This window comes from Macrobrachium rosenbergii, chromosome 9, assembly GCF_040412425.1.
Source record: "Macrobrachium rosenbergii isolate ZJJX-2024 chromosome 9, ASM4041242v1, whole genome shotgun sequence".
Taxonomy (NCBI): Eukaryota; Metazoa; Arthropoda; class Malacostraca; order Decapoda; family Palaemonidae; genus Macrobrachium; species Macrobrachium rosenbergii.
The window spans coordinates 54,718,826-54,733,607 of record NC_089749.1 but is presented as its reverse complement, the minus strand read 5'-3'; the positions used below and the strand labels follow the sequence as shown (position 1 = coordinate 54,733,607).

Below are 14,782 nucleotides of genomic sequence, written 5' to 3'. Positions count from 1 at the left end.
TCAGGAATAACAAGTTAAAATCTAAAATCGGTTTTCCTGAAACCCCTGTTACGGGATGACTGTCGTCATTCGCCTAGTACATATATAGTACTTATTTTCATTGTGAATTTATATATATATATATATATATATATATATATATATATATATATATATATATATGTGTGTATATATATATATATGTGTACATGTGTATATAAATATAAATACACAAATATAATATATATATATATACATACATATATATATATATATATATATATATATATATATATATTTATATATATATACACACACACATATATATATATATATATATAATATATATATATATATACACATACACATATATATATATATATATATATATATATATATATATATATATATATATATATACATATACACTTTAACCATATCTGAAGAGGTTGACAACTGCGTAGGCACACGGAACGCAGGATATTGTGGAAGTTTTCCGCACAGGGGTTCCATAAAGAGAGGTGGTTACCAGTGTTACTGGGACGGAGCAGAATGGCTTTAAACTAAACATTGAAACTCAAAACCAATGTACTTAAACAATGACACATTCTTCCAGAAAAAAATGAACAAACAAGACACCTGAGGCGTCAAGTATCGCCAGCAGTAACACTGTCTACGAGGCTATGAGAGAGAGAGAGAGAGAGAGAGAGAGAGAGAGAGAGAGAGAGAGAGAGAGAGAGAGAGACCAGGTACCTTGTTAACCCTGTTAACTCAAGACCCTTCCTTACCTGAGGCAACCTTAATACACAGGATGAGCAACAATTTCCTGAGGGATGCAGAGTGGAGTGAGTTCCGGTTGAAGAGGATTTTCAGAGAATTATTCCCTATCAACACTGAAAAGTGAAAAGTATTCCCTTATGAGGAAGACTTGTGCTTGTAACGTCTGCAATATAATGAAAGGGCCATGGTCGCAGCTATTTGATTTTCTGAAGTTATTTATGGTATCCTCTTATCGTCTGCCTACGAAAAGATAAGGACTCCAGCTTATGGCCACGACACTCTTGAGTTATCATCACTGTCGTATATTGATGATACTTCAACGGAACAAACCGGTTATGAAGGCTACGCTTCTCGTAATGAATCCATAAATTAAATAACACTCATAGTAGCATGAGCCTTGAAATGGAGAAACAAATCCACAGTTATGTAGGGGTGCATATATTTAAAATATTGTATGTATATATACAAACATACATACATACATACATACATACATATATATATATATATATATATATATATAAATAATATATATATATATATATATATATATATATATATATATATATATATATATATATATATATATATATATATATATATATATATATATATATACATACAATATATTTAAATATATGTACCCATTCATAACTGTGGATTTGTTTCTCCAATGGATCCATGATATACTTTTCACATGAAGTAAGCAGCATTAATTAGCATTCAAACGATGATGAGAAACCTAGCTTCAATAGATAGTTTTAGGATTTTCTCGCCAGTATTAACAATGTCGATTCTAACAAATTCATGGTAGACTGGGATAACATTTCAAGGCGCCATGCATCACTATTGCACCTAATATTACTTTCGATGTATAAACTTTTATTTACTGATTTACATAGATATCCACTTGCACGAACAAAAATACAAACAATATATATACACACACATATATATGTATGTATATATACACACATTCAACCGTTTTGGGTAGTACATGAAACGGTTATATGTCTATTAATGAGTACATATAACGCATTCCATATCACTGATTTACTCTTGGATCATCAATTAGAAGAGAATAAACTTGACAGCGACTTTAATCCTGTCTTCTTTGGTAGCCAACCTCCCTCAGATGAAAACCATCTTTACTGTTATAACCCTTTTGTCTCTTTAATGCTTAATGATATTAAGTAATCATTTCCAGTCCTCCGATCCTCCGTTTCCCCCAATATAATAATAACCCCTCTACAAAAACGAATGTAGTAACAACAGTAATATAAAGAAGAAGAATAACAGCTGCATAGGACGGCATTCAATACTGCCTCTTTCAGTTTCAAAACTTTGCGATTCTTCAAGCAATAAGTACAATATCATCATCATTATAATAGTGGTGATCATAATTATAATAACAAAAATTGGAACTGGAATCTAAAGTTTAAGCCATTGACCAAGCGCTGGGACCTATGATTCATTCAGCGCTGAAAAGAATATTGAGAGTAAAGGAGGTTTTAAAGGCGTAACATGAGGAAGAACTAACAGTTGCACTAAGAAACAACTGTTAGGAGGGTGAGGAAAGTAAACTGGAAGAAAGATAATAAGAACGGAAGTACAGTGAAAGGAATAAAAGGGATTGCACTAGGGGTCGAAGGGACTCCACCAAGAACCTTAAGTAATGACTATAGTGCACCGCGTGAGGTGCATTGATGGCCCTACCCCCTATGGGGTAACCTGCCATATTAGTAAATGAATTACAGGACAAAAATACAAGTATGAATGACTTTGGAAATAAGTATCTCCAATACATATATAAGTATATTTAAACGTAGGCTCCAATTATAAAAACCCAAGAGCACAGACTTTGCAAGCATGAATGTTCATGCAGTTATATGCTTCTATGATATTTGTAATTTTTATGATAGAAACAATTATCGTAAACATTACCACAACAGTACTGTATTACAGCGACTCTGCTCCGGGATTCCTTATTACATAACATCGTGTACTGTAAAGGCTGAAGAACGTGGCAGAACACAATCGATCTATAAGGCAGAAATCAATAAGAGAGGGTCTTCTAACATGTGAAGGAACAGCCCTGACGAAATCGGAGAGAGGGCGATTTCGAAAGGACGATCACATTTCTCCTTTGTCCGATGCAATAATTTACAGTGATTCACAGCCATCATATAATTTCGTCGGTCTTCCATTTTGATGAATGGGTCGTTTATCATAGATTAGAGAGAGAAAGAAAAAAAGGAAAAAAGATGAAATTGATTCCCTTCCTTCGATCTTCCAACTTCTTCGTTGGAAGATGGAATACGTTCATGATTGACAGCGCATTTATCAAGCCTTTCCTCTTCTTGCTTTTGTTGCTGTTGGACAGGAGGTATTTCGGCGCCGCGCTAATGCTGGAATGATTCCAGGAATACTAAAGTGTATCGATTAACGCCAAAGACCTTATATCTAGCCCTGTGATCTTACTCTTATGTACACACGTACACACACACACACACACACACACACACACACACACACACATATATATATATATATATATATATATCATATATAAATGATATAAATATATATAGAGTGATTATAATCACAAACATATACATGGGAAGAACTAATATAAAATTATATGTGAGAGTGATTATAAACACACACACATATATATATATGTATGTATCTACCTATATGTATATAAAATTATATATTATACACACACACACACACATATACATGTGTGTATCTACCTATATGTATATAAATATATAAATACACACACACACACATACACATATATATATATATATATATATATATATATATATATATATATATATTTATACGGATACTTACAGTACATAAACTTTATTCCAACATACGAGATAATGATCTAATTGTAATATAGACGATATTGGACAAGTGCTCATTAAACTGGGGAGAATAAGACATGATTTTGTCAGCTGAGCTCCTGTGGAATAAACAGACCTTTCTTGCACGAGACTTTTAGGATGCGAGGCTGGAGACGCTTGAAGATTTTTATAGTAGTGTGAGGACAGGACTGACATACGTGCTGGAATTTCATTCAAACGCTTTCCTTCAAGCTGCGTTGGAAGCGATAATCAGTTCCTGAGGTCCTTTAATTCTCACACCGTTGGACTGTGGAACAGCCTCCCTGAGGATGTCGTGCAACTAAAACTTCAGAAGTTCAAGGAAAGATGCAATGCATTGCTATCCTAATACAATTCTTGAATTTTGATAATTTGCTTACATTTTTTCTATTGATTTATTGATGTTAATTTATTTTTTCTCTTTAGTAAAAGATCTCTTCTTTCTGTCTTTCTCATTACCTTCTGTTACTTCTTCCGAATGAACACCATATTCTTAGGAAGCTTGAATTTCAAGTCAATGGCTCCTTTGGTGGGCTTGTTCCATATGAATTGAGTTCATCTTCTGAATAATAATAATAATAATAATAATAATAATAATAATAATAATAATAATAATAATAATAATAATAATAATAATAATGACGATGACAAGTCTTTTTGCCCTGAAAGGGGGTTGCACTAGGAATTCACATTCCGAAGCTCATTAATGTATTTCTGGATTGGGTTGCTAGGCCTGTGCCTTTCCTTTTGAATCCACCTGACGCTGGTACCTATTCACATGTGGCTCGATTACTGGGTACAGGCGCTGATGTACTTTCAAATGTCAATTGTGCTGCTTTGATGTTTTCAGTTAAGTTACATCAAAATATCTCGTGAATCTACGGATAATTCTAAATTTCTAAACTCGAAAAGAAAGAACTGACTAACAAACTGAGAACTGGTACGCTGAATATTTCTGGAATAAATGATCAAATGTCTGATGCTTGCCAGAAACTGGGAGTTTACTGTCAGTTTTGTTCAAACAATGCACAGTAGACCTTTCATTTTAACATGCATATACCTTTTATGTGGTCATCACGAGAAAAAGCGTTTAAAACAAATCGTGTACAACAAGAAGAGAATTTATAAAAGTTACCCATACAGCAATTGCGATAAGAATTATGACAGCGGGAGAGAGTTAAAATGCTGTGCATATAGTAATAATGAGATAAGAATATTAGCAAATGCTATAAAATGCTACACTCATAATGATGAGAGAGAGAGAGAGAGAGAGAGAGAGAGAGAGAGAGAGGAGAGAGAGAGAGAGGATATATTTGCATATTGAATCGACTGAATAAGGAGACGGCTGGTGATACGGCGGCAGCTATTTTTGGCAATATTTCTCAAACAGAATCAATATCCCTTTCTGCGACAAAGCTACGGGGGAAGGAGGGTGGGGGTGGGGGTGGGTGCGGGAAGAAGAATCGTATTGAAGAAGATGAAAAGAAAAATGTATATAAAATTTTAAACCGTTAGAGTAAAAACGTAAAATATTAAAATTCTTAGAAAACCAACCATGGACGCGACGCATACTAACTGGTTTTTATTCGATGTTTGGTATTATGTTAATTTATTTTGATATCAAGTAAGTGAAATTCATATTAGCTCATTACTATAGCTAGCCTTATCCGTACGTACAACATAGGCTACTATAACTAACATATACACAAATATCTAATGAAGGGTATTATCTTACTAACAAGAATAATACTTTACATATACAAAAATTTTTCGCATAGGAGAGAATTAATATCATCTGTAGTTTCTGCGGAAACTTAAATGATTGGGTGAAAATTTAAAATAGTTAAAAATTATGTTCAACATACAGACTATTTCATGACAAGAGATCAACCATACGAAAAGAAAAAAGATTTAAGTGTATTAGGGTTGTTTACGTGTTTGCGAAGAATGAGTAAATCAACAGTCAACAGGTGAGAGAGAGAGAGAGAGAGAGAGAGAGAGAGAGAGAGAGAGAGAGAGAGAGAGAGAGATTCGACGACAACAGGTGGTTTCGTTCTTGATGCCTCCTTCAATTTCTTTCTTCCTCCGACTGCAGTAATCATCACGCACCAGTGACAGCGAGTTACAGGCGAGCGTGTGTGTGTATGTGTACCTAAATTTTTTTATACACCCATAACCCATATTATTATTATTATTATTATTATTATTATTCACAAGATGAATCCCGACCACATGGAACAAGCCCATAGAGGCCACTGACTTGAAATTTAAGTTTCCAGAGATTATGGCGTTTATTTGAAAGAGGTGACAGAAGTTAATAGAAAATGCAGAGAGAAAAGATTATTTTTTATTAACAAATTGCTAAATAAGCAGATAAAAATGTAACTTATTACAATGCACGGAGAAAAGGTTTATGGTAGTAATTCTCTGCATCTTCGCTTGAACTGCTGAAATTCCCATTGCACGACATCCTCAGGGAGACTTACACAGTCCAACGGTGTGAGGAATAAAGGACCTCTGGAACTGGAACTGAGAAGTTCGACATCGAGGCACAATCTGGTTGCTCTCGGAAGGAAAAGAGGATCAGGGATCAATTGTGAATCTGAAAGATCTCTGTTAAAATACAAATTATGAAAAACCGACAAGAGACCATCCGTCGATGGTCCAAGTCATAACTGCTAATGTTAAGAGACAGAAAACTTCCACCATGAACCATTCTGTCAAAAAGAGATAAATCTCTGGCAGAAGCAGACAAAAATATCTTTCAATATCAAGCTCATTAGACCTTGGGAATAACCTACACCTACGGGCAATTATAATTCTCCTTAGGGGTAAGTTACCAGGGTATAGTGAACTGCACAATAAGTGTGATATTTTGGCTTAACCTTTTCGGAGATATTAAGCCAAAATATAACCCTTATTATTCAATAATAAGCGTTGGGAATAACTTACGCCATGGGGGAATTACAATATAATGTGAGTATAGTAATGAAAATTTGCATATGCTTCTTAAAAAAAAATTAAAGTTAAAAGCTATAGTATGAAGAAAAACACCAAAATGAAGATAATGCTTTTATTGCGAAAACTCGCAATTTATTTGAAGTGTGTGTGTGTGTGTGTGTGTGTGTGTGTGTGAGAGAGAGAGAGAGAGAGAGAGAGAGAGAGAGAGAGAGAGAGAGGTAACATGATGAAATAAAGGCAACTTTGTAATACGCTTATAACTTCGCCACCGTTTCTTTCCGCAAAGTTGAGAATTCTGAACATGGTCGTGGAATGTTGAAAGTGTCAGCGGACAAGTCTTATGACACAAGGTAAAGAGATGATTCTGTCTCTTACATATACACATTTCTCTCCGCTGTGAAGTGTCTTTGTGTCCCGAAGTTGGATATGTTAGTCACAGGCGGACACAAAGACGCAGAAACCAAGGTTGGCAAATGATGTTCTCATGAACAATAATAAGATGAGGTAAGCTTTTTAATTCCTCTCCATACTCCCGTTTTTCCTAGTTAACTTCCCTTTTTCAAGAAGTGGACTTGTAAAAATAAGAGAGAGAGAGAGAGAGAGAGAGAGAGAGAGAGAGAGAGAGAGAGAGAGTAAAACTGCCTTTCTACGATTCATCTCCCTTAAGATTATCCAGAGTACAATCAGAAAATGCTATATTGCAAAAACTTGCCTACTGTTCGCCCTGTGACTTTCTGCCTTTTGCTTATCATCGATTCTCTCTTGTCTCCTCTTATTTGGTTGTCCAACTTCTTTAACTATTTCCGCTTTCAATTCTCAATTTAAAAGGAGAGCCTTCGGGGAACCCCAACGAGAGTGTGACTCGGATGATTCGGTTAATAATAATAATAATAATAATAATATAATAATAATAATAATTAATAATAATAATAATAATAATAATAATAATAATAATAATAATAATAATAATAATAATAATAATAATAATAATAAATCTTAAGGAATCTTTGACGTAGCAGGGAAATCCTGTTCCATAAATGCTGATCAAATATATTCCTAAAAACCTCTGAACCAAAAAAGAAGAATTACGAAACTAATACATAGTCACCCTGCAGAATTCCTCTTTTCGGTTTAATCTATACACCACCAAGAGTTGTATTTTTTTTTTTTCTTTTTGGCGTCTTTGCGGTGCCTTAGATGATTAACGGTTCTGGGAACTTTCATTATTCAAGAACCTAATCGATGGCCTAAATACATCGCCTAATACCGTTGTGTTTATGTATGCTACGTCCTTGGTAGCGCCCCGATGAGAGAAAATTGTAGTCCAAAAGCGTGTTGGTATGACGTCATCGCAAAGCAATTTCATGCACAAATTTGGATAGCTACGTGCCTGGTTACCATTACCCAACTGCTAACCAGGCGCGTAGGTATCCAAAAATGCTGTGACCGAATTCACAATTTCACAAATAATGTTAAGTCATTCTCTCTGAAGTTCTCTCCTCGACTGAAACGATACAAATGACTGATATTATTATTATTATTATTATTATTATTATTATTATTATTATTATTATTATTATTATTATTCAGTATATGAACCCTATTCATATTGAACAAGTCCACGGGGGCCACTGACTTGCAAAGAATATGATGTTCATTAGGAAGAAGTAAGAGGAAGTAAAGTGAAATACAGAAAGAAGAGATCCCACTTATTAAAAAAGAGATAAAAAAATATATAAATAAATAAATAAAACAGATTATTTTCATTACTATTCAAACATCAACTCCTTTTCGCAAATAGCTTCCGTAAATTGCCCATATGTGATAAAAGAGAAGAGCAAACACAGAGAATATGCGAAATATGATACAATTCTGTAAAAATAAAATTCAACGCAGCAAAATCTGGGATAAAACATAGCAATCTTGCTGGGATCACTTGATAAAAAAAAGTATTACCTAATAACCAAATATCATCCATAATATTTTGGAAAAATATAAAGAAAGGGACAGATAACTACTGGTTTTTGTGAACCATTATTCTCTCTCTCTCTCTCTCATATATATATATATATATATATATATATATATATATATATATATATATATATATATATATATATATATATATATATATATATATATATATATATATATATATATATGTGTGTGTGTGTGTGTGTGTGTGTGTGTGTGTGTGTGTGTGTACATTAGCTCCTTCTCGAATTGCAATTAAGATTAAAAGTATTCTTGAATGATCAAATAATATGAGCTATTAAATTAACTTAGTTTGAGACTGAACGAGATGTTCGACTGAAATTCAATACAGGTCGGGGTTAATTACTGTATCACGAGTAAAACTTAATGCTCTCAAGAAAGTCTTATTCTTGAATGAAAAATGAGCAAACAATATGAAAGTTATTAAATTAATTTAGTTCGAGACCTAACAAGCTGTTCGTCTGAAATTCAATATAGATCGGAGTTAATTACTGTATCGGAGGTAGAAGTGAATGCTCTTCTTAGGAAACAGAGTCTTCCGTATGACAAACGTATTTTTTTCTTTTTCCTTTTTGCCATATTTCTGTATTCATACAAATAACTATGCCCTCTTTTCGGGACTTGAGAGTTAAATAACAAAATATTCTCTATTTAATGCATAAATTCTTGATGCGAAGAGAGAGAGAGAGAGAAACCCTTCCTTTCAACACGCAGAGAGAGAGAGAGAGAGAGAGAGAGAAGGTAGCCTGCAATCATAGAAATATAGATGAAGACTTCAATAAATTTCCGGCATAATCAAATGGGAGTACTGTACATCCCACGCGAACAGTAGTAACATTACAATAACGAACTGAATGGTCCCCTACCATTCCGCCTAAAATCATGCATTTTTGAATAAGGAATTAAATGGCTGTTCCCAAATTTCTGATTGACCATTCGATGAAAAAGACCAATATAAAAGGGAGCTTATTGGCCAATTCTGATCATGAAAATTAACTTCACGTGAATATGAACCATTCCAAAAAGCAGGCGAACGAATGCATTAATTACACCAATCCAATTACGCTGGAACAGTGTGTTATTCCAGTTAAAATAGCTGTAATAAAGACTGTAGAAGGACGCTAAAAATTCAATAATCATGTGCGTGTAACAGCCTCACGTTACAAATTTTACATTGCAAACGTTATTTCTTAAATATGATAACGTTAGCGAGTAATACATTTAGTGTGTGTGTCCGCGCGCGTTTCCACACAAAGAAATTGGCAGCAACGTTTAGAACAAGAATATTTTAGGGCATCGTGTAAATGCATATTAAGGCAACGTATAACACATGAATTTCGAGTGCCAACAGGGTCTCACTTAGGATGCAATGCAATTGCAATAAAATGACAAAACATATACAGGGACCCTAACACTGGCAGTCAATTTATTTGTTTATCCAAACTGGGGTCACTAGGAAACTCATGATGGTAGATTAATTAGAGAAAACGTTATTACCAAGTGAGAGACGATACGGACATATGTTTGGAACCAGAGGAAGTCTCGAAATTTATATAAGGTTTCACTAATTCTACCTCTTTTCAATGGTCCACCTCCTCCTCTCCTTCATAATGGCTATTATGTAAAAATATATATATATATATATATATATATATATATATATATATATATATATATATATATATATATATATATATATATATATATATATATATATATCTGTGTGTGTATGATTTTTTTTGTGAAACAGATGACCGACGGGGAATAAACTCCACGTCTAGACTTGCCGTCGTCCAGCCCTGGCTCCTAACCGTAGGTACTTTGGTCCAAGCTTCGGGACGGTGTAAAATATCCCTCGGGTAGGGTCTTTTTAATCTCAAATCGCTCTGATTTTACCGTCATTTCTGACACTATGAATACAACAATAACAAACAGTATTAATAACAATGTCTGTCATTATATACATACTGCAAATCACACTTCAGCCTAATCACACACAATGCTCATTCCAAGACAAATAAGTGATTCTTGACTCCCATTGCAATGTACCCTAAGAAAAGAAAATTTCAATGTCATGTAACTTATCAACGATTCTGTTCACCCACATCTGAAAATAAATTCTAAAGAAGCTAAACGAGATACGTCACAGCAATTTATTTAAACGAACTACATGAAGGGAAGTCTATTTTCCCTGCCGCTGTCTGAGAGTGGGTGTCTCCCGAGAAATATATGACCACATTCATCGTTACATTCACCCTATAACTTCGAGAGCAACGATCAAGTCCCCTCGCTGGAGAATTCCACATTTTATGGCTGTTTCACGCAGCCACACAGGATCTTCATCTGCATGGGGTCGATTCACTTACACTTTCTCCCATGCATCACATAGCTTTCCATGCAAACCTACTTCGTAATTAAGAATCTGTAACGAATCAGGGATAAAATTGAAAAAAAAATTATAATTACCGTTTACATTCAAAATTACTCTCCCAATAATGGCACTGATAATTGGCAGGGAGAAAAATTCTTGAGGATATAGAAATCACTGAGGCAAAATGCCACATGCATAGCAGTTTCGCAAACAGGTATGTACACAGAAATATACAGTAGGTAAAGTGAATCATTCTCTGAAAAAGGCACGTACACTCGCATGCATGTAGAACAATCGAAAATATAACTCATATATTCAGAGAGTTAAATTCACTAATGAGAAATATCAAACGAGTCTTGGAATCTCGAATATAGGTCAATAGGTGGATCAAAAATGTTCATGCACCAAAACACGACGTTTGAATACAAACAGATAAATAATGATAATGTGGTTTAGAAGACGTACTGGCAGTAGTAATAATTAATAATAATTAAATAATGATACTGCAATAAGAGTATTAATAGCCAACAAAGGTGCAAACAAACTAAAACTGGATGTTACTGGTAACATTTGAACACACTTGTGCTCCTGTCTCTTGAAGGCAATCCATAAAATAATTACAGGTGAGAAGGCAAGGAATGTAAAAACATAATCAATTATCGTTTGGAAAAGTAATAACAAGTTGAATGACAAAAATCGTAATGGAAGTAGTCATAATCTTAAAATGCAATACTAATGGTGCGAACGAAATGGGCGAAAGCTCCAAATAGATTATGATGAGGCAAAATAGCAATAATAAAAGGTGACAGTTAAGCTTCGGTAAAGAAAAAAAAATCCATAACGTGGTTCATCAGAAGCATTAAAAATCACTGGACCTCAATTCGAATTGTTCACAGCTGTCTCCCGCCTTGCATGAATGTCTTAGAGTACAGAAATGGAGAGAAGAATCGTTATTTCCAAACGTAAACGTCACAGTCCACTTTTTTCTACGGCTCTCAACTTTCTCTCCTCTCAGTTAATCTAAGACAACAGTAGCTGGTGCTGGAACAGTGGGAAATAATTTCCATAATCTTTCCTCCATACACAACACTCAAAGCATTCACGCAAACCAGGAGGCTGATGTTTAACTTGAGAATTTTGGTCCTTTCTTTTTCAAAGCACAAGAGGTAAAAAAAAAAAATCACGATACAATTTGACAGCAGTAAATGTCGAATACTGGGGTTGTCACATAGCTCCCCCTGTCAGTGCTGCAAGGACGTGACACGCCACTGGAGACACGCAGTAGGAAAAGTTGCTTGGAAAAGAGTCCTTTTTTTTCAGTATGAAGTGAATGAAAACCTCAAGCAAAAGGAAACGAGCAAAAGTAGAATCAAATGCGTTACCTGATCTCGGATACTAACTCACGAAAGTGTATGTTGCTATGTAAGTGACACCAGGAACCAAATGTCCTGATTTTGTTAGTTTTTGTTGCTCAGACTTATGAATCGCTATTCAACTTTCTACTGAAGACATGATTCTGAAATGAATATAAGATAAAACAATCATAAATATTATTCATAAGAAGTCTAACTTAGTTCCTGTAGAAAGATAGATGTTTTATTTGAGACTTACTTCAAACTTATCGATCTAGTTATGGCATTTATTAACCTAAAGCGAGGAGTTATTATTACTTTACTATGTTATGTATAAAAACAACTTAATTGACGATACATACACAATTGCAGATTAAATTAATACTCATAATAAATAAAGTTCCATTTTCAAGTGGGAAAAATTCCAGTGGGAACCAACAACATTATTGTACTTTTGAATGTAGACTTGGAATAGATACACTCCTGTGTCTCTAAACAAATACCATTTAGAATTGTCTAAAACATTGAAAGCGCTCGTAGGTTATCCTCATTGCATCAAAACTTATGTGGAATGAATGTCATCTAGTGACATTTCATCATATTTACATAAACTTAAGAATAAGGACTTCATTGTATCAAATATAGTTCCTTTGTGTGCTTAAAGGAGAGACAGAGGGCACTGAAATTAGGTCATAAATCGCCTTTGAAATATATTTAAAGTAAATATATTCCAGGTTGAGAAGGCTACTAAAAAATAAGTCGACAAAGATGTGACCAAAGGTCGGCCTAAGTTTAGACGAAAAGATTGATCGACATGTATAGGGAAATGGAGACGCGCCGAGAATAAAAGGCTATGCATATATGTATACATACACACAAATAGTAACTGTCAGTTAATGGAATTAATATCCGCATAGTGAGAGATCAAATGGTAGAAAAAAGTCAGTCATACAGATAATGTGCTTAGTATGGACGTCCTGATGATGAAGATTTTCAGTAAAGAATAAGAAGTTGATAATGTGGGCATTTCTGCAAAGGCGCAGAATTACTAAGCCAGTGGATAAGGGGGTACAAAGGACATTGTGTCTTTCAACTCATGTAAAAACTTTTATTAATTCGTATGTATGCGTGTCCAAACACTAATTTCGAGCAAAGATATGTAAGCGCGTTTACAACATCTCATAAAAGCACTCTCTCTCTTTATATATAGAGTATATATATATATATATATATATATATATATATATATATATATATATATATATATATATATATATATATATATATATATATACATATGTATATATTGACGATGTATGTGACCAAATTCATAAAATATACATAAAGTGTATGTATCAAAACACAATACACTTTACTTTCTCACTTGCTTTAAGATAAAAATAAAATAAATAAATTCTGCAGAAGCCAAAGCAATCACAAAACTACTATATTTGGGCCTGATGTAGGATACCAGAACATTTAGTAAGGACAGAATTTGACTGGCTGATTAAAGATTATCTGACATTACAACTAAGAGCGCCACTAATTGGAATGCTGCAGTAATTGAGAGAGAGAGAGAGAGAGAGAGAGAGAGAGAGAGAGAGAGAGAGAGAGAGAGAGAGAGAGAGGAATCACGAATTTCACAACAGATTGTTAGGGAAAAAATACTAATTGCATTGGGCATATGTTACAGAAAAATACAGAATGAAAGTGGGTGATTTTTGGAGACTTAAAAAGTCCATGAAATAAGGAAAGAAAAAACAAACAAATGCAATGTTTGATGGAAAAAAGAGAACGGTCATGAAGAATAAAAAAAAAAATAAAATATCACTAAGGTTTGGAAAGCATACAATGGTTGATTAAGTAAACAATCAAACACACACACACACACACACACACATATATATAATATATATATATATATATATATATATATATATATATATATATATATATATATATATATATATATATATATATATATATATATATATATATATATATATATATATATATATATATATATATATATATATATATATATATATATATATATATATATATATATATATATATTAGTGATACAGGGCACAGGGAAACACTTCAGGAAACATATTCAGAGGAAGACGGACGAAAACCACACATCACTAGGCTGTCTTTTTTATTTTATAGCCACCGTTTCGTAATTATTTACAGAATTACATCCTCAGGGCTGTGCATAAGAAAAGATAAAAAAACAATTAAAGTACAGTCTTAGAATACATTTAAAATATTACAGAGTAAGAACAAAATGAATAAAAATAAAAACACAACCAACCTGGAGGTGAGACAGTAAGGAACTAAATGGAAAGAAGCCACCACAGAAAGAAGTTAAGCTAAAAAAGTTAACTGTTTTCCACCCAGGCTAGTATATAGAAATTTAAATCTATTACTAAATAAACATTTCT

General features: G+C 33.5%; 2 protein-coding genes across 5 annotated transcripts in view; both read right to left on the bottom strand.

Moving 5' to 3' along the window:
• LOC136841821 (uncharacterized) overlaps positions 1 to 14,782 on the bottom strand; it is a 628,887-nt gene that overhangs the window by 193,868 nt on the left and 420,237 nt on the right. The window lies entirely within an intron of this gene.
• The window catches only part of LOC136841820 (uncharacterized), a 154,063-nt gene that overhangs the window by 28,541 nt on the left and 110,740 nt on the right, over positions 1 to 14,782 (bottom strand). The window contains exon 2 of one of the 2 annotated variants that reach the window (XM_067109175.1): positions 12,384 to 12,499. The exons of the other annotated variant lie outside the window; for it this stretch is intronic. The gene's annotated coding sequence lies outside the window, so the exon portion shown is untranslated. The remainder of the gene's footprint in view (positions 1 to 12,383; positions 12,500 to 14,782) is intronic. 2 annotated transcript variants of the gene reach the window in all.